Source organism: Carassius auratus, unplaced genomic scaffold, assembly GCF_003368295.1.
Source record: "Carassius auratus strain Wakin unplaced genomic scaffold, ASM336829v1 scaf_tig00041694, whole genome shotgun sequence".
NCBI classification, from domain to species: Eukaryota; Metazoa; Chordata; class Actinopteri; order Cypriniformes; family Cyprinidae; genus Carassius; species Carassius auratus.
In genome coordinates, this window is record NW_020526672.1 from 1 (window position 1) to 16,388 (window position 16,388).

General features: G+C 42.7%; 2 long non-coding RNA genes and 2 other non-coding genes across 4 annotated transcripts; 2 read left to right on the forward strand and 2 right to left on the reverse strand.

Annotated features, from left to right (window-relative positions):
• The first annotated feature begins 815 nt into the window (after positions 1 to 815).
• On the forward strand, positions 816 to 13,130 carry LOC113085506 (uncharacterized). The gene is made up of 3 exons (XR_003284294.1): positions 816 to 867; positions 12,176 to 12,292; positions 12,772 to 13,130. It is a non-coding gene; the product is annotated as an uncharacterized LOC113085506 (long non-coding RNA).
• Positions 1,760 to 1,831, reverse strand: trnad-guc (transfer RNA aspartic acid (anticodon GUC)). The gene has a single exon. It is a non-coding gene; the product is annotated as a tRNA-Asp (tRNA).
• Positions 2,078 to 2,149, forward strand: trnad-guc (transfer RNA aspartic acid (anticodon GUC)). Its single transcript has one exon. It is a non-coding gene; the product is annotated as a tRNA-Asp (tRNA).
• Positions 2,923 to 11,096, reverse strand: LOC113085505 (uncharacterized). The gene is made up of 3 exons (XR_003284293.1): positions 11,015 to 11,096; positions 3,273 to 3,377; positions 2,923 to 3,099 (listed from the first exon to the last, which is right to left on the reverse strand). It is a non-coding gene; the product is annotated as an uncharacterized LOC113085505 (long non-coding RNA).
• Positions 13,131 to 16,388: the final 3,258 nt, after the last annotated feature.

The window sequence follows — 16,388 nt, forward strand, 5'->3', positions numbered from 1 at the left end:
ATAGTATCCATCCTAAATAGTATGTGAGATTAGAATAGGTGTTTCCTTAAACGTGGTATGCTGAAAAGAGTGTGACAAAAGTCCCCGGATGGTCTACTATTGAATGTGGATCCATGCACACTCTAATGGCTAAAATTGCCCACAATCCATTGCGCTTTGGCGAAGGATTCGCTCCAGAACTACAAACACGAATAAAAACGTGTTACGAAAAACTACAAACGTGGCGGATAGGCGCGATCGACGGTTAGGTAGAAAGGTTTACAAGTTTACATGGGTTTGAGACACTAATCAACATTTAACCTGGTAAAAAATATTTATTTATTGTTATCCGTGTTATATTTAATCTGCAACAGCAATGTGAACTTTCAATATTAATTTAAGCATAAAAAACACTTCTGTCTGGAATTTTATCCCTCATTATGTTTTTTTCTTCTTCTTTTTTTCTCAAATATTGGTGGTATTAGTTTTGTTTTGATGTTTAATTATAATATAATTTTTATATATAAAATTCCAGCTAAGTTATTTGCTTTCCACAGACAAGTGCTTTTATCTCGGTCATAAATATATAAAGCATAATTTTTCTCTGCATCTTTATTTTCATCTGGAATAATATAAAAATTCTTTACAAAACATTGTGTGTCATTGTTCCAATAAATACTAATAAAAAAGCTAGCTTTACTGGCAAAGCTAGCTAACTGTATACTGTATATATACGTTGTATGTATTTGTGTGTGTGTTTATTTGTGTCTGTAGTAGAATTATTGCTTTTTGTAATATTGCTGTTTTGTTGTTATTGCTGTTTTGTTGTTCTTGTAGGGAGCACCAAGTTTCCTCACTTCCTGTGCCCTTGCCCTCAGTCAGATGCAGGTGAATATTTGACACATAAACAACACTGCAGGTTCCTGCAGGTTTTAAAGTCTTAAAATGTCTTACTTTACCCTTACACAAAATAATGCCTTAAAGTTGTAAGTTACACAAAGTCTTAAAATTCATAAAATCATGGCCTTAAATGTTGGATGCAGCGAAAAGTGAATGAACCTCTTTCTGTGGTTTTGGAAAAACTTAATTGATAATTTATCTTAAATGTGACTTAAATTATTCCATCACTCAATCAATTTTCATTCAATCCTTGAATATTAAGTTTGAGTTAAATTTAAATGCCGCTTATTTACTTTAAATTATTTAATATAAACATTCATGCTTTTATTATAACCATAAAATGTTATACTACTATTATTTTACTGTTTATTTAAATATAAATATATATTCATAATACTTTGCTTTGTAATCCAAAAGGGCAAGACACAATTTAAAATACTTTGCAGCTGTAATGTATTGTTAAATGTTATTTTGTTCTATAAAAAGAACAAAGCTCCTTGAAAAGAAAAAGGCAAACAAATAAACAAAAAAAGCATTAAAATTTGATTGGTTGTAACATCATTTCCACTCTTTGGCAAGTCGCTGAAATGAGTCAGTGAATTACAACTATCTGGTCACAAGCATAGACTGTATAAAAAGGTCACAAGAGGTTAAGCTTAACTTCCTTTAACTTTTCCAATTCGTAGTGCTTTACACTATGGATGCAGTATTTGTTTGTCCACACATTGATTTCATAGGTGCTGTCACTTTTTCCGTGGCGGAATTTTCAAGTATATCTGAAGTCTTTGGTGGCACAAAGTCTGTCAGTCATTTCCTGGGAAGGAGAAGGGTTTCAACCACTAGAGATAAATACAAAATTTTATAAGATAAAAGATTTTTTCTCCCCGTCGGGGAATCGAACCCCGGTCTTCCGCGTGACAGGCGGAGATACTGTCCACTATACTAACGAGGAAACAACTGGTAGTTTAAGGCAGGATATGGGACTTTTACTTTGCTTGTTGGTGTTCCATGCACATGAAAAATACTGTATAAAAGTCCCACTTCCACGTGACAGGCAGAGATACCGTCCACTATACTAACAAGGAAACAACTGGTAGCCTGAGGCAGAAGTGAGACCTTCATACAGTATCCTTCATATGCATGGAACACCAACAAGCAAAGTAAAAGTCCCATATCCTGCCTTAAACTACCAGTTGTTTCCTCGTTAGTATAGTGGACAGTATCTCCGCCTGTCACGCGGAAGACCGGGGTTCGATTCCCCGACGGGGAGAAACAATCTTTTTATTTTCGACATGTGATTAAGGAAATGCCTCTAATATATGACATAATCTGTGCCACCAAAGACTTCAGATATACTTGAAAACATTTTGGTTACTTATGTAACCTTGGTTCCCTGAATAGGGAATGAGATGCTGCGATGACGTCATCGCTATGGGAACACCTCTAGTGTGACAAATGTTTGAAGCCCTAATACTATCACGCAAATTTATTTGCCAGACCTTCCAACCAAAAAATAAGTCCCAAAAAGGAATCTGTGCAGGGCAGAAAGGCCTAAGCCTTCTCGTCCCTGCATGAAAAGGGAAGGTGACATCCCGTTGAAACACCTCTTCTGGGAGCCCAGAATTAAGAATAGTGTTTGTAATCTCTGCCAAGAGACCGGAACACATTAAAACTCCACTTAGGGTCATACCCATTAGTTACACAAATCCTGATAGGGATTTCCAGGTCATGTTGAGGGTTACCTAGTCGGCTAACAGACTGATCAATTCTGAGAACCACGTACGAGTGAGCCAAATGGCACCACCAGCAACAATGTTCACTCTAACCAACCTTACTCTGAACAGAATAGTTTAGAAGCAAGTGGGTCGACGGGAAGGCATAAGTCTGGTCCTGGGGCATTCTTGGGCTAGAGTGTCCACACCCAGAGGTGACGGAGGAGACAAGGGAACCAAAGCGGGCAAAGCACATGCTCTAATTAAACAAATCCACTTCTACTCGGCCGAACCTCTGCCATATGAGACTCACCCACCTGAGGGCGCAATCTCCATCCTCCAGCCTCCAAACTCAGGTGACCCGGGCCATGAACAGCTCTGATCAATAGGAACCTGGTCTGCATCCAAAGAACATGTCTCACTGACCTGCACAGGGGGTGAGAGAGTAATCTTCTCTGACCAACGTATGTGACCACAGCGGTGTTGTCAGTCCTTATGTTGTCTTGACCTAATGTGACAAGTATTGGCAAGCTTTATTACAAAAGTAAACCTGAGGAATTCCTGTGTCTCTTGACAATCTGGATTCAGAAGTACACATCCTTAGATTGATGGTCATGAACCAATCTCCGGTTCAGATAGAGATAGGATGAACTTCTGCGTCAGCATCTTGATATTGCTTACCCCAGACACAAGGTTAGGTGATGCAAATCGTATCAACCCAAAGAAGCTGGATGGTGTAACCAGCCTGATCCTCCCTCATGAGGCCCAGAGTTGCTGGAAAATCATCTGAAACAGGAACAGATACTAAAATCAGGCATGCCAGCACAAACCACAGAGTGGGGACTTGGATGTCAACATAGACCCTGTACCAATGGCTTTAGGGCTATCCTCTCGATCTCCAGAGCTAAGGCACTGAAAACGGTCAAAATCAGTTCAAAATAATGATTAGTTATGCAAATAGTGTTGGTAGCCTGAATGGCTAATTAATCGGGCAAATTAATGGTAGCTCTAAGTGGCAAAAAGTAGAGTGCACAACTTAACGTCCTAAAATCATGATGTTTAATTAACTTGAGAAATACTTAATCCAGGCAGGGAGTAGAGCAACAGGGATTTTATAGCAGTAAGTTCGCTATTTTATATTTGAGTGACATTAAAAGGGCTTCAGACATTCGTCACACCGGAGGTCTTCCCATAGCGATTACTTCATCGCAGCATTGAAAATGCTTTCCGTCACGGAAAAAGTGAAACAGCGCCAATGAAATCAACTGTGGACAAAAATATACTGCATCCGTAGTGTTAAGCACTACAAAAACATTACAAAAACAAACTACCTTACAACTCAAATACAACAGTCCCATAATAATGCAGAACAACAACAATAAAAAATTTGATATTACTCACTCCTTCCCACAGAAATATTTAATTAAAGGTGAAAAACTGATCTGAGGTCAAACATGAGTTTAATAAATAATCTACAAATCGGGAAGATGCTCAGTCAGGGAAGCACAGAACGGTGTGATCTGAATACACTGTACTGAATACACTTATGCTTAAGATATTAAAAATGAATAAAAATAAATAAAAATGGCCATTAGACTACAGTTTAAAAATATTTCGTTATAATAAAAAACAAACAAACTGCTCTGTAGGTACAGGAGTAATTCAGGTTTCGTCATCATGAAACAAAGTCTGCAGCTCAATCGCTAAAATTAGCATAATATATACCCTTGTAAAGCATTTTTGGCTAGATTTTGTGATGTAGCTGATATATGTACCTTCTGTAAAAAAGAAAGTGAAGATATTTGCCATCTCATGTAATGTTTCATCACTTTTCTGTAAAGTTTCTGGTTGTTTTTCTAAAGTTAATGTGAATTGTAATTCACACATTAAGGATGTTTGGTTTTTTGAAAACCAAAACAAATCTTTAGAATCAACTGTTAACTTTCTTATCCTTGTGGCAAAGTTCCATTTTCACAAAGAAAGATTTCTTAAGAAAATACCTACTTTAATAGATTTCTAATGTGAAGAAGAACATTTACTTATCTCTAAAAGTAATTAATACCAAAAAAATATTTCTTTTTTTGAAGATATCTGATGAGATCTTTCATGTACCGTCATTAATACTTGTTTTGAGTTTTATTTTGTGTAATATATATGCGAAGATGTATTTCATTAATGTCATTTTTGTATTTGCAATTTAAAAAAAAACTAAAGAAAAAAAAAATTTAAATCGCTAAAACAACCAAGATGTATTGTTTTCCAGATTTTCCATTAATATTATGTGGATAAATCTGAAACTACACAGATGTAAACAAAGGAAAGACACATTATGGTCACATAATATTCTTATATGATATATTATTAAGTATTGCTGCTTCGCAACAAATTAAAAGATCTACAGAAAATAAAACGGCTATAACAGATTTAAGGCATATTCAAAACATAAATCTCATTAGTGATATATTAAGATAAGTTAAATGAGTTATTAAAAACTACAGCATTTTCTAAATTGAATTTCAGAATAACATTATCAGCCACATCACAAACATCTCGGTTACGTATGTAACCTTGGTTCCCTGAATAGGGAACGAGATGCTGCGGTGACGTCACCACGTATGGGAACACCTCTGGTGTGACGAATGTCTGAAGCCCTATACCATCCCGCCAATCCTATTGGCCAAATGGCGCATAGCACCACCCTGCGCATGCGCGAGCATGATATACCTGGGTGCAGCGCGCCATTTCGCTCAGATTTCATGACTGAAGATGAAGAGTTATCAAGGTACGGAACGGCCAGAACCGCAGCATCTCGTTCCCTATTCAGGGAACCAAGGTTACATACGTAACCGAGATGTTCCCTATCATAGGTCACTTCGATGCTGCGGTGACGTCACCACGTATGGGAACGATATACCAAAACGCCTGACGTACCTGATAACTGAGATCCGAGGAAGCAACTGCTCAAGCGGAGAGAACCCGGGAGCCAGGGGCCATCCTCACATCCAGACTGTAGGATTTGATAAAAGTGCTCGGTGAGGACCATCCTGCCGCAGCACAGATATCATCCATAGAAGAGCCACTGAGAAAAGCTTGAGAAGAAGCTACAGCTCGAGTGGAATGAGCCTTAACCCCTAAGGGCGAAGCGAGTCCGCGCGCCTCATAGGCCAAAGAAATCGCCTCCACCAGCCAATGGGACATGCGCTGTTTTGTAACTGCATGGCCCTTACTTTTATGTCCAAAGCAGACAAACAGCTGGTCAGAACCACGCCAAGGAGCTGTGCGATCCACATAAGTCTTTAAAGCTCTCACAGGGCAAAGACTTAGATCTCCTGACCCGGCCTTGGCAGGCGAAAAAGCTTCCAGAACCACTTGCTGAAAGCGAAAAGGGTTAGATGCGACCTTAGGAACATAGTTAGGCCTGGGCCGCAGCAGCACCTTCACAGAGCCTGGTGCAAATTCCATGCATGAGGGTGAAACAGAAAGAGCCTGTAAATCCCCAACTCTCTTGAGGGAGGATAAAGCCATGAGAAGAAGTGTCTTCAATGTCAGGATTTTATCCGATACGGTCTCCAAGGGCTCAAACGGATGCCCTGATAAACCTAACAACACAATGGATAAATCCCATGAAGGAACTCGCACAGGGCGGAAAGGCCTCAGCCGTCGCGCACCCTGTATGAAACGAGAAACTAATGGATGACGCCCCACAGAGGCACCGCCTATGCATTCGTGGTAAGCTGAAATGGCTGCCACGTAAACCTTTAAAGTGGCTGGTGTAACGCCATCCGAGAAACGCTCCTGGAGGAACTCCAGCACTGAAGCCACTGGGCAGTAAACTGGATCCACATTATGATTACCACACCAGGCTGTAAACAGTCTCCACTTGAAAGCATATAAGCGTCTCGTAGAAGCTGCTCTAGAACTCAATATAGTCTCAGTAGTTTCAGCAGAAAGACCGGGACATACTAACGCACTCCGCTCAGTGGCCACGCCCACAGTTTCCACAGATCTGGCCTCGGGTGCCAAATCAGCCCCTGTGCTTGTGATAATAAATCCTGTCTGATGGGAATCTCCCACGGAGAGCCCGCTAGCAGACTGATCAGATCCGCAAACCACGGCTGCGTGTGCCATCGCGGAGCCACCAGCAGCAGCTGTTCCACTCTGTCCCGGCGTAATCTGCATAATACCGCTGGGATCAAACGAATCGGAGGAAAAGCATACAGACTGGTCTTGGGCCAGCTGTGAGCTAACGCATCCACGCCCAGGGGCGATGGGGAGCGTAGGGAGAACCATAGCGGGCAATGCGTAGTCATGCTCGATGCGAATAAATCCACTTTCGCTTTGCCGAATATCCGCCATAAAAGATCCACCGTCTGGGGGTGTAATCGCCATTCTCCCTGTTCCAGAGCCTGTCTGGATAGCAGATCCGCTCCGAAATTCAATCGTCCGGGGACATGAATGGCCCGGATCGAGAGAAACTTGTCCCGAGACCACAGAAGAACACGCCTCGCCAGCCTGCACAGGGGGCGAGAGCGCAATCCTCCTTGATGGTTCAGATAAGACACAACCGCTGTGTTGTCTGATCTGAGTAGCACATGACGGCCGATCAGCAGATCCGAGAAATACTGGAGAGCCAGAAAAACTGCCAGTAATTCCAGTCTGTTTATATGCCAGCCGCGCTGAGCCGCTGTCCACACTCCGTGGGCTGGTCGCCCTCGACACACAGCTCCCCAACCAGTCAAAGACGCGTCCGTCGTGACAGTCTCTCGGAAAGCATAAATTCCCAATCGAACTCCTGACAGGAGAAATTCGGTTGACATCCAAATTTTCAGCGACATCACACACCGCCGTGTCACCGAAATCGTGCGATGCGGGAGACAACGGGGTGAAATATTCCGCCTTTTTGTCCACCACTGAAAAGGGCGCATTTGAAGCAATCCCAGACGAATCACGGGGGATGCTGCTGCCATTAGACCCAAGAGCCTGAGGCACAATCTCACCGTCACCGTGCGACCCGCTTTGAAGTGCCGCACGCATGACGCAATCGACTGAGCGCGCGGGAGAGAAAGCTTCGCTGTCATCGCGCGAGAGTCCAGATCTATTCCAAGAAAAGTTATCCGTTGAGAGGGAGTTAAAACACTCTTCTTGAAATTTGTTCGTAAGCCCAGGCTGTTTAAATGATTCAGCACAAGATCTCGGTGAGAGTGTGCTTGAGTCCGCGATTGCGCTATCACCAGCCAATCGTCCAAATAGTTCAACACACGAACGCCCTGGAGCCGCAACGGGGCCAGAGCTGCGTCCATGCACTTTGAGAACGTACGGGGCGCTAAAGCCAAGCCAAAGGGAAGAACGCGGTACTGATACGCTTTGCCCTCTAAAGCGAATCTGAGGAACTTCCTGTGTCTCTTGACGATCTGAATATGGAAATACGCATCCTTCAGATCGATCGTAATAAACCAATCGCTTGGTCGGATCTGAGACAGAATATTTTTCACCGTCAACATCTTGAATTTGCTCGGTCTGAGTGCAAGATTCAGACGGCGTAAATCCAGAATGGGTCGTAACCCGCCGTCTTTTTTCGGTACCACGAAATAACGGCTGTAAAAACCTGTCTCCATCTGAGAGGGGTGTACTTCTTCTATAGCCCCTTTGCTCAGCAGAGCTGACATTTCTTGTCGCAGCACCGCCATTTCCGTAGACTTCACCGTAGTGGGAAGAATTCCGCGGAAAGGAGGCGGGCCTTTCCGAAACTGAATGGTGTATCCGTGACAAACCGTGCGTAACACCCATTGAGGAATGCCGGGCAAGCGTTCCCACGCGGCCCGAAACAATATTAACGGTTTCAAAGCTTCCGCTCCCAGCAACGCCGTCATACGCGTTAAAACGACCGGACACGAAAAACCCGTGGTGTTCGTGCACCGGGGAAGCGTATGCGCCGGAGTCGTTGCGTTCCGTTGAGTATAATCCTGAAGCGTGTCCACGGCAGGAATTAGGCCAACAGATGGAACATCGGGCTCTGCCGCTAGCGAAAAAGCGGCGGCTGTGTGAGCCGTCATAAACGGGCCGTTTGTGTAGGGTCCTTGAGTCGTCCCTCGAACTCCGAAAGCAGGATTGCGCAGAGTGTCTGAGGGAGCGTCTGTCATTACAGCTCGATCCAATGTTGCTCGAGGCGCTGTTAGCGGCGAGACAATCAATGTTTGAGCATGGGGACTGCAATGAGAGTGTGGGATGCGCGAAAGCGGTCCGACAGCGCTCTCTAGCGGAGGGCACAGTCCCTGGCAAGCAGCAGAAAGATCAGGAGCTGCTATTCGGCACCCGAGAACGAGAGGCTTTAGCCGTCGAGGTCAGGTTCAAACGCTTACGTTGACGCTGGTGCGCCGGAGGAAAAACCCTAGGGCCCCAGTCCTTACGAGGAGGCGCCATGGGTGTAGGTTCCTCTCGAGAGGCTGCTCGCTGGCGGTGAGAGGAGGTTGAGCGAGAACGCGCGGGCGCTTGCCGGCGTTCGACCTCCCTGGGTCTGCGGGGAATCAGCTGGCGGAAAGCGGCTGATTGCTGTTTCGCTGCCCTGAACTTCTCCACTACTGACGTGACAGCCTCACCGAACAATCCATCCCTGGAGACAGGGGCATCCATAAGGAAAGATTTATCCTTCTCCTTAATATCGGTGAGATTAAGCCAGAGGTGGCGCTCAACCGAAATCAAACCGGCCATAGTACGGCCCACTGCACGAGCGGTATGTTTGGTAGCGCGTAGCGCCAAATCCGTAGCTCTACGCAGTTCTTTAACTGCCTCCGGTGTGATGCCCTCACCTTCATCCAATTCCTTCAATAACTCCGCCTGGTAGGCCTGAAGGACCGCCATAGAGTGGAGCGACGCAGCCGCCTGACCAGCCGCCATGTAGGATTTACCCACCAAACTAGACGTGACTCGACACGCCTTCGAAGGAAGAAGGGGACGAGACTTCCAAGCCGCGGCCGAACTAGGCGCAAGGTGTTCGGCGAGAGTCTCTTCCACCGGGGGCATCATAGTATAGCCATGGTTCGCCATATCAGAAACGGTGGCGAAATCCGCGGCCGCGGCGTTAGTAATCCGCGCCGAAAATGGCTGTTTCCAGGACCTCGAAACCTCCTGGTGGAGGTCCGGGAAAAAAGGCAAAGGCCTCCGGGGCTGTGTAGGTGTCCGACTGGTTAAAAAACGGTCGTCCAGCTTGGAAGAAGGTTGGGCCTCGGCCTTGTCAACCTCCCAGTCTAGCCCCAATTTTCCCACCGCACGAGAAACCACATCCAACAGCTCACTGTAGGAGGGGGAAACACGCCTCTCCTGTCCGCTAGGAGGAAGAGGGCTAGTGTCGGTCGCGAAGTCCTCAGACCCCGAGGCCGCGGTGGATAAAACATCGTCGTCATAGCGTCCACAACCGAAGGAGATGGCGGTGCATGCCTCCGGTGTGGGAAGTAAATCCTCATTAGAGAAGACGACGGGCTCAGTATAAGTTTTATTCTGCAGCAGGGTAGGGGAGAGCGAGCGATGTGGAGAATATTCCAGCGCTGCGCTGTCCACAAAATCCATGTCGCACGTGTCACCCCAGGCCCTCGCCTCATGCGGTGCCTCGGCAGTCGCAGAGGTGACCTGACGGGGGTTAGACTCGAGGGCGACATTAGAGAAAACTTCCACCCTGGAGCGCAGCACTCTGAGCCGCAGGCCATCACAATGGGGACAGGAAGAAAGGCCGCTAAGCGCCGCCTGTGCGTGATGTAAACCAAGACATACTACGCACCTGTCATGAGTGTCCCCCGCCGTGATGTACCTGGTACATGGCTCCTTACATTTTCGAAAGCTCATCGCGTCCGCGAAGAGGAGTTAACACTGCTCGAAGAGATCGCTGGAGAACGCGAGACGATAGGGCACAGATGATTCGCTATTCCTGAAGGAATGAAATCTGAGCGAAATGGCGCGCTGCACCCAGGTATATCATGCTCGCGCATGCGCAGGGTGGTGCTATGCGCCATTTGGCCAATAGGATTGGCGGGATGGTATAGGGCTTCAGACATTCGTCACACCAGAGGTGTTCCCATACGTGGTGACGTCACCGCAGCATCGAAGTGACCTATGATAGGGAACTCACCTTTGCTTTGTTTACTACAGCGACACTCGGTGGTGATGAACGGTACGACAGACTAAAGCACAAACTGCGTTTAACACGATTAAAGCGAATAAACAACGCGTCAAAAGTACATATTTTTGTTAATAGCGGTTCTAAATGTTGTCAAAAATATATCAAAAGACTTTTATTTGACCTTATCCTTGAGGAAGATACTTGCGTGTTTCTTGTAGGCTACACAATCACGTGTGTTCAAGAAAGCAAAAACATTATAATATATTAATTCTATCTTCTAAATTAAGAGTCAAATTTTAAAACTGAGACTTACCTCGTCTCTTTCGTGTAACCTGCCACATATATCAGAAATCGCTGGATAACTAATTAGACAGTAAAAGAATAACCGAATAAAGGACCTTTTTAGAGGTCTAATGAAGCCTGTGACAAATTAGTCTACACACCGTTTATTCATTGAAATATGTGGTTTTTAAATACAATTGTAAAATAGTTTTTTTTTTTTTTTTTTTTTTTTTAAAGAAAATAAATAAACGGAAAGTCAACGAATATATGCTTTTCTTATGATGCAGGCTACATATATTAAAAACAACAGGCATTCAGCATGGCATGCACACATCCGTCAGGGCCCTGCACAGATTTATAAAACATGTGCTGGACAGATTTAGCCTAATATTTCATATGACACCCTTATCACGGTATAATATTAAGCAGTATTTGTTTATAAATAAATTGCATACAGCAAGCAGTTAATAGTATTATGCCCTGAATTAGACTGGAGAGAAGATCTATGTGCAATCTTTGGTAGTTCATAATGCTTTTTGAAATAGGTTACAAGGCTCCCACTTCTGACCTGTTGGATGTTTGCCCAGAACAAAAGCACAATTATTTTTTGCTCACTAACTGAACCCAGTGGTAATCCTAAATGAAATAATTTGATTATTTTCCAAGCTCTGTAAAGTTCCAATAAGGAATAAGGCAAAATTCCAATTGCTCCACAGCTACTATAGTTGTTGATATTTTGAATAAAAATTTATTTTTAATTTTAGTATATACATTTTAAGTTACTTTTTTGTGTGCATTTGACCTTTATAATATTTTATATTACATATATATTTTGTATTTATAATTGTATGTATGTAATTTTACTAATTATTTAATTTAGTTTTAGTTTAGATTTAGTTTTTATTTGTTTTCAGTTAGTAGTTAGTAGTACTCCATTTAGTTCGATTTACCAAAATGGTTTTCACCCCGCTCCACACAAATATAGTTAGAAAAGTTTGTTTCATCAGTCAGTGTTTAAGAATGACTTTTATAATTTTCTCTTTATTGCTGTATTGCATCATGCGCACAAAGCCAACTGTTGAGAATTCAGGGTAATAAATTCTTTGAAACAATTCATATGCACTATAAAAATGGCGGATATGGCCTGAGTAAGGAGCATAATACTTTCCTTGTCCTTGCCTCTCTTCTACAGTATGTAGGACACAGCAGAGCCGGATCAGTGCTTCACCCGAAGCTCTGCTGCATTTCACTGTCTGCAGTTACAAGTGAGGAAAACTCATCTCGCAGGATCAGGGCCAAAGGGCGTGAGGTAAGACATGGGTGGCCGTCCACAGTCGTGATTCCACTGCTGAAATCTTTTTCCATGCTGCGGCTCTGTGCGCTGGACAGTGTGGGAAGACATGTGGGATGAAAGAGCGTTTAGTAAATGCCCCAACCACACAATGTTTAAAGTCTATGCAGGGATGTTTAGATACTTTTGGAAATCAAGTGAAAAGGATGGAAAGTCTGCTATGAGAATTCAGAGCCCCTTAGATAACAGATTAGCTAAACCCGAGTCTCCGGCCAGAAGATCATTGCAAATATTTTCCATTTCTGCATTGAAACCTTTTTAGAGAAGTGCTCAGAGAATAAACGCATCTATTCGTAAAGGTACTGTAAATTAATCTCTGAAACACATGATTGTTGAGGTTTATTTGTGTGCCATTGTTTCTACATTGACCCCTATCTTAAGGATGCTGCAATGCTATTTCTTGATGGATATTTTTTTTGTTGTTTTTTTTAATACAGGCTAATCCATAGTTATTTTGTCCACATATAAGGAGTTATACATGCATAAATGTGAATATCGACAAGTTTTGGACTCTATTCTACCATTATCTATGAACATCTGCTGGCTTATATGACCCAAAACACTGTTTAGTTTAGTTGGCTTCCTGCTCAGCTCTCATGCCTGTCTGGGACGATGATCTGGTCCTCTAGAGGAGTGAGTTAGTGCCAGTGTGGTTTGGGTATCCGGTAAGACCACCACCGCCTGTCTACATCATGACCTCCAGTATGTTAAAGCAACACAGGGGAGTGAGCCATTCATGAACACACAGAGAAAACACAAAATAGACAGTTAGTGGTCAGTAATGTTTTTGAAAGAAGTCAGCACCAAGGCTGCATTTATTTGTTTAAAAATCTATTAAAAACAGTAATATTATAAAATATTTTTACAGTTTAAAATAACTGTTTTCTATGTGAATATATTGTAAACTTTAATTTATTCCTTTGACGCAGAGCTGAATTTTCAGCATCATCAGTGTCACGTGATCCTTCAGAACTCATTCTGATTTGCTGCTCAAGAAACGGTTCTTACTATTATCAGTTTTGAAATCCATTGTGCTGCCTGCATCATATCTACTAGTCTGCAGATATGTAAACTGATGGGAATATTTGTATCCATTTTATTGTTCATGAAGCAAAAATTGTAAATCAGATCACTTGGAAAAGTACGGTCATTTTTATAATAAAGCCAACAGTCAGATTATGGCAGCCTGTGTAAATAATGACACTGTTGGCTTTGCAGAAGGAGAAAAAATGTATGAAAAAAATGATAAACTAAACCCATTTCATTATACATTTGCAGTCATGGAGGAAACTTGGAGGACTGCACTTTCCAGTCACTCAACCTGTTCTGTCCAGAAAGCAGTTGTTCCTGAAATCAATGACATCAAGTTTAGCTGAGTTTTTTTTTTTTTTTTTTTGTGATGTTGGCCTCACTCTATAAGCTCTTTTATGATTATAAGACTCAGAATTATGAATTATGAGACTTGATCCCTCCCCAGCAGAGTTGAACATAAGTGTAATTTTTAGTCAGGAGGAGAGGCACGTGACATTGAGGAGATGAACAGAGATGTCAGCCTCTTTCTCCAGCATGTGGACTCCATTTGTGCGGCTCATGAGAGCGTTTGGCACAGAAGCCCTTTGGTATCTCTCAATCCATCTGTCTGGGCCAAATAATCATATCCTCCAGACTCCAATGAACGTAAATCATTGGCGGGAACACGGACACGTTTTCCCTGGCCATCATAAAGTGATGATTTAAAGCCATGGGCTGTCAAAACACGGCCATGCAGATTTCACGCAGCAGTTTAGGCAGGGAACACAAGGACTTTATCCCATCTGAACGATTTATGGCCTCAGAGGGACAGCGGACAGATGAGCGCCCGGCCCACCAGCAGACAGGAACACACAGGAAACTCAGACCTGTATTTTAGTAGCCCGAAGCCTTGATATACCCATCAGCAGGGAGTTCCTCGTTCTTCCAGGAGAAGTCAGGATACATCACATGTGTGGAAGGTTTCTGTTGGTTGTGCTGTGTTTGTGAGTTTTGGAGTTTTGGCACTATATAATGTTGAAGGACACACACTGTTTTAGACTCAAGACACAAATTGAGACCAAGAAAAATAAATACTGTGGGTTTCCTGCATCTGGACGAGACGTATGTGAACATAACTGGGTCCTTCACAGCTTATTAAAATAACCCAACTGCAGTTTGAGTTTAGATAAAACAGTTTTATTATAAGATTATATTATATTATACAGTGGTGGCAAAAATTATTAGAACACTATTTTCACCAGCCCAAGTCAGTTATTTCTATCTTGTACTGTAGTGTGTCAATATCAGTTTACATTTCCAAACATTGATTTTACAAGGATTCTGACAACAACCAGCGCTTCACACAGAGATCTGATCTCACCATCATCCAGTCTGTCTGGAAAAACATGAACAAACTGAGACAGACTATCTATCTATCTGTCTGTCTGTCTGTCTGTCTGTCTTTATTTGAAGAAGGGTGTTCATGACTTATGTTTTATATGTGGGCAGATGAAACCAGTGAGGGTTTGAATCTGCAGTGAATCCGAATGGGCTTTAGGAAAGCAGCGTGACGTGAAACCACCCGACTGAGTAGTCTGTCAAATGTGGAAACGGTTCTGGCCTGCGAGCCCCCAAATGAATGATAGATGTGATATTTTCCCTGCAAACACAAACATCTTCAGTGATTTCAGCTGCTGAGGATACACCCGGGACAAAAAAGCCCAGACCACCGTCACAGCCAAATGAGGATGAATTCTTTTTCAGGATTTTTTTCATCTATTTTTACAACTTCCATTCAATTCCCCAGCTGATCGTTGAACTCCATGTGAAGACAGGCTGCTCGGGCCGCACAAGATGATCCTGGTGTAGACGGCCATACATGCAGGTGCTTTACTGATAAATGCTTTGGAGGACAATGTAAAGGATTCTTCTTAACTTTTGCATTATTTCATCTTAACAGAGCAGTAATGGTTCAGTTTAAGTCATTAAAGATGAGCTTTTCCATCAGACATTTTTACAAAGCGCAAAACAGAGAGAAGATGAACTTAACCAGCCTTGTGTTACTGGACCACTGAAGATTTATGTCAGTGATGAAATGGAAGATGGACAACGACAAATAATAAGACGCATAAGTCAGAACAGAAAAACCATAACTAAAGTGATTTTCCAGAAGCAAGTTTGAGAAAAAGTGCATAGAGTTTGATCATGCATTTGCACTGGGACATAAAAACATGATTCCTGTTCCTGTCCTGTTCCTATTCAGCTTATTATTGGAACAAAATGTCTGTACTAATGAATAAATATATAGGCTAGATCAAATCAAATGGTGTTGTCTGGTTTTATATTTGAAATCTGTTTTGAAAGTGATAAATCGCCTATTTGTTTATTTTTTATTTTTTGTTTAAATCAGCTAAATAGGCTACTCTTCCCTTGAGAACCTTAAAACATAGCCTAATTGGTTATTATGGTAGTGCCATATTAAATTTCTGACAGCAATAAGGAGGCTGTGAGGAAGAAAAGGAGCCCTGCAGTGCGTCCATTGATAAGACACCGATTCTTGATCTTCCCTCTTAGTGTAAAGAATTCTTTCCCTGAAAACCCAGTTTTAATCTGCGTTAAATGCAATATAGCTTCCCGATCTCATGAAAGTGCGTAAATAGTACGCCCAATAAAAACAATGACTAGTGGTATTTTATAATCCATTATAATTTATAACTGACATAGGCTCTACTGAATCTTGCTGCAGTTAGGGTTTGTGGTTGAAGTGGTCTCTCGTGGTCAGTAGATGGCAGTGTTGCATCATCCGAGTGGAATTATCACCTTGTTCCCTAAGAAACACGGAGTGTCTGTCTTGAACCCGTTTGAACGAGATCTCTCTCAGAAGCGATGGAAGTGCGGTGTGAAGATTCTGGATGTTTGTTAAAGATGGACTCAATGGGTTTTTTCTTCCTCCTTTCTTTCTTGCTAGGTAAGACGTTTTTGGTCTTGTTGAAGTTGGACAAGTGTCGCCCCGTCAAACTAATTTATAAAATAAAGATTTAGC